At 39.5% G+C, this 6000-nt stretch overlaps 1 protein-coding gene across 1 annotated transcript in view; it reads right to left on the reverse strand.

Moving 5' to 3' along the window:
* Rbm25 (RNA binding motif protein 25) overlaps nt 1-2806 on the reverse strand; it is a 58403-nt gene extending 55597 nt beyond the window's left edge. The window contains exon 1 of the mRNA XM_046440963.2: nt 2626-2806. The gene's annotated coding sequence lies outside the window, so the exon portion shown is untranslated. The remainder of the gene's footprint in view (nt 1-2625) is intronic.
* Between the last annotated feature and the right edge of the window lie 3194 nt (nt 2807-6000).

A 6000-nucleotide genomic window follows, 5' to 3' on the forward strand; every position in this document is an offset into this window, starting at 1 on the left:
AAAAAAATTTTGGAAAAAAAAAGATGTATAACTAAAAAAATGTTTAAAAAATAAAAAAGAAAAGACAAAAGGGGGAAGAAAAGGGATAAAAGCTGTTGAAGAAGCTCAAGAAGCTCTTAAAATCCCCTTGTATGAATGGCTATGGTAGTATAAGAACAGGCAATCAAGAGATTAAAAAATACATAGAATGTTTTCTTAATACAAGATTACTTTTGTGACATTAATGATTTAATGATGCTAATGACAACTTTTGCTTTCAAAGCTATAATACCATTTTTCTCCAAATCATAAAAATGAGAAAAGTACTTATCTGTGGCCAAAATGGTACCATAAATGGAGAAATCCCAAATTCCTATCAGGTCTGAAGTCATTACCCAATATTAACATGAAATAATTTTATTTTAAAAATATATATTGAGGGGTCAGAGTTGTGGCTCAGTGGTAGAGAGTGTTTCGCCTAGCATGTGTGAGGCACTGGGTTCGATTCTCAGCATCGCATATAAAGATCCATAAACAATTAAAAAGATATATATATAAAATTGGGCTGGGGTTGTGGCTCAGTGGTAGAGTGCTTGCCTAGCATGCGTGAGGCACTGGGTTCCATTCTCAGCACCATATACAATAAAATAAAGGTCTGTCAACAACTAAAAAATACTTAAAATACATACACAGAGAGCGTCAATACAGTGCAATAAAAGACAAATCACAAAATTTAAAAATTAGTCAAAATATTATTAATATATGGTGCCTATATACAAGAGTGAAACAGCAAACTTTTATTTCCCTGCCTTATAGGTACTCTACCAGAAGAAAAAACAAAACAGGAAAGGCATAGAAAATACCTTGTGACCATAAAAGAGAAAATCTGATAATGGTTATCTCAAAATTATTTAATAAGCATTTTTATTTACTTTTATTGGCAAGTCTTCATTATCTTACTTAATTCCCAAATTATCAAATGTAAATTCATTAATTTGGGGGCAGGTACTGGGCTTGAATGCAGGGGTGCTCTACCACTGTGCTACATACACTCCAGTACTTTATATTTCTTATTTTTTGTGACAGTGTCTGGCTGAACTGCCAAGGCTTGCCTGGAACTTGCTCTTCTCCTGCCTCAGTCTCCTGAATGGCTGGGATTACAGGTGTGAGCCATGCAGGCTTGTTGCTCACTTTACTTGTCCAACTGAACACAGCAAGTGGGTGGAGACTCCCAAGGCTCCCCACTGTCCTGAAATTACCAATATAAAGACTCTACTGTCTGTTTCTAGCAATAACATACCAATAAGAAAGAAATCAATTCGAGAGTTAGTTATGGCTTTGCTTATGAAAGTCTAATCAGAGTACACTGGAATAAATGTGATTACTATTATAACACTCGTTTTACAGATGAAGAAAACCAAGGCTTTAAAAAAATGAATTATTAGAATAGTATAACATCTACTTGAATCAGGAGAACTGATGATCAACTGAACGACTTCCTTGGACTCTTAAATGTTTTGGTAATAAAAATTAAAAGTTTCTCTTCAATCTTTTACAATTTATCTACAGGATAACACAGTACCAACTGCATACAGAAATCCTCTACACTACTTTATAAATTCTTCTGTAAATCTAAAATAACGTCAAAATAAAGATTTTTTAAGTGGTAAAAACAACAAAAAACTTCTACAAAAATGAAACAAATCTTGACACATTGTCAACTACCTAATACACAGTACTTCCCAATAAAGCGGTCTAGTGCAAGAGAAGTCCAATGTCTTCCCTCCTTTTGGTCTGCTTCACTCTGCCCAGTATCAAAAACAGCCTTTCCATGACCATCTAAATCTATATTACATAACATCAAAATAACCTTCACACTCCTATATCTATTCTAAAAAACATACTTAAAAAGCAATACTTAAGACCAAGGAACGGTAAAAATGAAATAACATTTTAATGCCGAGACTGGTAATCACTTAAAATGAATGGAAACAGATTACTGCATCTTTCAATGCGGAAAGGCGGCAGGAAGGCAAAACTCATTACAACCTTAAGCAAGCCAGGAATATGCTAAAAAAAAAAAAAAAAACAGGTGAGCATTAGCTAAATTCGAGTGGGACGGGCTCTAGATGGCCAAAGTGAAAGAAATCCGTTGGTGGCCAGCACCTCTCTAAAAAAGATGGGTGCAGACTGGCTTCAAGGCCTGGGGCCAATGTGTCCTAGGCCCGAAAAAACCTACAGGGGTGCTGTGCAAGCTCCATAAAGAAAGGAACCTCAGGGAAATGCCCCCCAGGGGCATACCGATCATTTTGTGACTAACGCGCAGCCGAGATGGGACCAAAGCGATTCACTCCGTAGCAGAACGTGAAAGGGAAAGGGAAATTGGGCGACAATGCAAAGAGGAACGCTCAGGCGGTAAGGCCGGCCTCCATGGGCTCCTGGGCCCACTGGTTTTCGAGGCCTCAGAGAAGCGGAGAAACCTAAGCCTCGTGCCCGTCCCCTCCCCCACCCCAGCCCTCACCCCTACCCTACCCCACCCCACCCCACCCCACCCCACCCTTTCGCAGCCACCCTGGCTTTTCCTCTTCCTCCAGCTGAGGTACCCGGTCCTCCGGTTTCCACAGGCGTTCAGAGGCGTAAACTCACCCGCCGCTGAGAAAACGGTACTGTCTTCGCGGCCTTCTGGGCTCCACGTTACGAATGGGCTCCACCGGTTCGAGGTTTCTGCGCGCCGCTAGCCCGGGAGACTAATTCCGAAGCGCCTACTCGCACAGGCCGCAAACACAGCCGCGATGCGCGGGGAGCTTCTGGAGGTCTTCCTCTTGCCCGGCATGCACTGCGACCGGGGGCGTGGAGTAGAGAACCATAGAGAAGAACATGTATAGAGAGTCTCCTCTGTTGGCTTGGACTCACCACGCAGAGCCGAACAACCATAGAAAGGGACCGCCTCGTGGCGACTAGAAAGGCTGGAGCCGAAAATTAGGACCCACCCTGCCATTTTTGATTGGAGCTGACTGAATCTTATGACTACGCGACGCCATCTTGAGGTCAAGGTTCCTGCTGGGCGCTGCACGAGGCTTGTTGGAGGATTTTTCACTTTTCATGGTTTGTTTTCTGGGAATTAGAACCTTGCTTTCTCATTCACTAAGGTTCGATGCACTCATAACTGGTCCCGGCCAAGAACCTCAGTAGAAACCCCAAGTGCTAATTTTTCCCTAAAAAACACCTACTCTTCCTTTTTTTTTAAGCGACCACGCACACTGAAACTTAACGATAGTGAGATCAAAGAGGTAACTAGAAGATGTTTGAAATACATCAAAGAGTCTGTAAGACTATCTGATGTAGTTTTCATTCTGTAATATAAACATTCTGAAAAGAACTTCACTTGCTCAATTAGTGAAAATAAATAAAACTAATAATAAAACTAATCGCAAATTATCAGGTGATTCAATTTAGGGACTTTTTTTAAAAATATTTTTTAGTTGTCAATGGACCTTTATTATTTATTTTTATGTGGTGCTGACAATCGAACCCAGTGCCTCACTCATGCAGCAAGCGCTCTACCACTGAGCCACAGCCCTTATTATTTTTTAAAAAATATTTTTAGTTGTACATGGACAGGATACCTTTATTTTGTTTAGTTTTTTAATGTGGTGCTGACCATCGAACCCAGGGCCTCCCACATGCTAGACTAGCGCTCTACCACTGAGCCACAACCCCAGCCCCAATTCAGGGACTTTTAAGCAATATCTACTTTATAGACCTTTGTTTCCTGACTGCTTGCTTCTCAGGAAGTTTGCAGTTCATTCGCTATGAAAGTATTACATCCCTGGGTGCCTAGGCTGTGAGAAGTGCAGAAGTATGAAGGCAAAGGGCGAGTGAGATTTGTATCCACCCTAGAAGAACTGCATTCGAAGTAGAATCACAAACCCTGACCACCCTACATAAAACTGAAACATTGCTGCACACTCCTTTTTTGCCTTTCCTACTTAATTTTGATCTATAGCACCTATTACAATCTACCACACCATGTATTTTTCTTATTTTATGGTCAGCTTGCTCCTACCCTACTAGTATATAAATTTAAGGATGTTTCATTCACTTTTGTAATCACAGTGCCTAGAACAAGTGCCTGGTATTGAGCAAAATACTCATTATTAAACTATTAGTGAACGTAAGTATTACCATATCATAGGTACCAACAGAACAAATACAATGGGAGCCCAAAGGGGAGACTCTGTATGTAATAATACTGCCATCTCGAAATTTTAAATTCCTCTTTATTTCTCCTTATAAAGGTTAATACTTTCTCTCCAGGGCTTTATCAAGGAATGTATGTGAAAGTACTTTGTTCGTTAAAATGCTAATTAAGTGCAATTTTCATTTTGTAAATGAAAGTCTGTGCCTTGCCAGGTGTGGTAGAGAATGCCTGGAATCCCCACTACAAAAGTTGGAAGGCTGAGGCCAGAGGATGGCAAATTTAGGCCACTCTCAGCAATTTAATGAGATTCAGTCTTAAATTTAAAAAATAAAAATAAATAAATAAAGGACTGGGACTTTAGCTCAATAGTAAAGTGCCCCTAGGTTCAATCCCTAGTCAAAAAGGGAAAAAAAAAAAAAAAAAAAAAATCTGTGCCTTTTTTACAATCAGAAGGATAAACACTGAGGTCCTTTTAGGTTACTCTGTATTACTTTGTGTTGTTAAAAACATTGTACTTTAATTTGTGTGTTACTTGTCCTTAAAGAGATAGCAGGGTGCTGTGGGGTGCCGTGTTGCATGCCTGTAATCCCAGTGACTCTGGAGGTTGAGGCAGGAGGATCACACATTCAAAGCCAGCCTGAGCAACTGAGTGAGGCCCTAGCAAGGGGGCTGGGGCCACAGCTCAGTGGCTGAATGTTTGCCTAGCATCTGTGAGGTACTCAGCACCACATAAAAAACAAATTAATAAACAAAGGTATGGTGTGTCCCTCTACAACTAAAGTAATAAATAAAAATAAATAAATAAAGTGCTCCTAGGTTTGATCCCCAGTACAAAAAAAAAAAAAATATTGGGCTGGGATGTGGCTCAGGTGGTAGCGCACTCGCCTGGCATGTGTGCGGCCCAGGTTCCATCCTCAGCACCACATACAAACAAAGATGTTGTGTCCGCCGAAAAACTACATAAATAAATAAATAAATATTTTTTAAAAAAAAATCTAAACAGAAAACTTCAAACCCAAGATTCAGAGCTTAAAAAAGAAGACACATATAGCAAAATTAAAGTGTATCAGGAACATTCAAACAGACAGATGACTTGGTCTCTGGCTCCTCTAAACTAGTTCAGTGGGATATAGAATTTAATATCTTCAAATTCAGTGTATAGTTGAAGATGATAAAGCTGGAGGAGCACATCACTGCTTTTGTGACTATATTCAGGCCATGGGCATAGCTGCTATTAACAAGATCTATAAAATCCATTCCAGATATATCATTGCACTTAAATAAAACCTTGAGGGCTGGGGTTGTGGCTCAGCGGTAGAGCACTCGCCTAGGCGTGTGAGGCCCTGGGTTCCATCCTCATGCACCACATAAAAATAAATAAATAAAGGTATTTTTAAAAAAAAACTGTGAGAAATAATTTAAAAAAACTTGAAAGATTTTTTTTAATGCTACAAAATGATAAACTGAAGAATGAAAAAATAAATAAAAATAAGATCTAGTCAATAGACCTCAAATGAAACATGGTGGAAGGAATTTACTTGGTGTTTTGGAGTCAACGACAGATTGACAGATTTAAATGCTCTGCTAAAAATTGACAAATCAGGGCCAAGGGTTGTGGTTCAGTGGTAGAACACTTGCCTATCATGTATGAGGCACTGGGTTCAATCCCTAGCACCACATGAAAATAAACAAATATAATAAAGATATTGTGTCCATCTACAACTAAAAAAATTTTTTTAAAAAATTGGCAAGTCAGGGATTGAGGTTGTAGCTCAGTGGTATAGCACTCGCCTAGCACATGTGAAGAGCTTGATTTGATC

This window comes from Marmota monax, unplaced genomic scaffold (genome assembly GCF_021218885.2).
Source record: "Marmota monax isolate L192 unplaced genomic scaffold, Marmota_monax_Labrador192_F-V1.1 WCK01_AAM20220418_F8-fsc00017, whole genome shotgun sequence".
In the NCBI taxonomy this organism is placed as follows: domain Eukaryota; kingdom Metazoa; phylum Chordata; class Mammalia; order Rodentia; family Sciuridae; genus Marmota; species Marmota monax.